Here is a 214-nt window from a genome sequence, read left to right on the forward strand (position 1 = left end):
ATGAAGTCGCACCATGGAACATGAAAAGACTTACTGTGATCATCCTTGACGATGGGGAAATATCGCCATAATCAGCAAAAATAAATCCGGCAGATTAATGAATATGCATGATCAGGTAAGGATTTCAATACGTCACATGTCTGCCTCGTCATCAACTAATCTCCCACTTGCTCCAAGGAAAAGGATTCATACGCCATACAAACATAATACTGCA

Source organism: Penaeus monodon, chromosome 30 (assembly GCF_015228065.2).
Source record: "Penaeus monodon isolate SGIC_2016 chromosome 30, NSTDA_Pmon_1, whole genome shotgun sequence".
Classification (NCBI taxonomy): Eukaryota; Metazoa; Arthropoda; class Malacostraca; order Decapoda; family Penaeidae; genus Penaeus; species Penaeus monodon.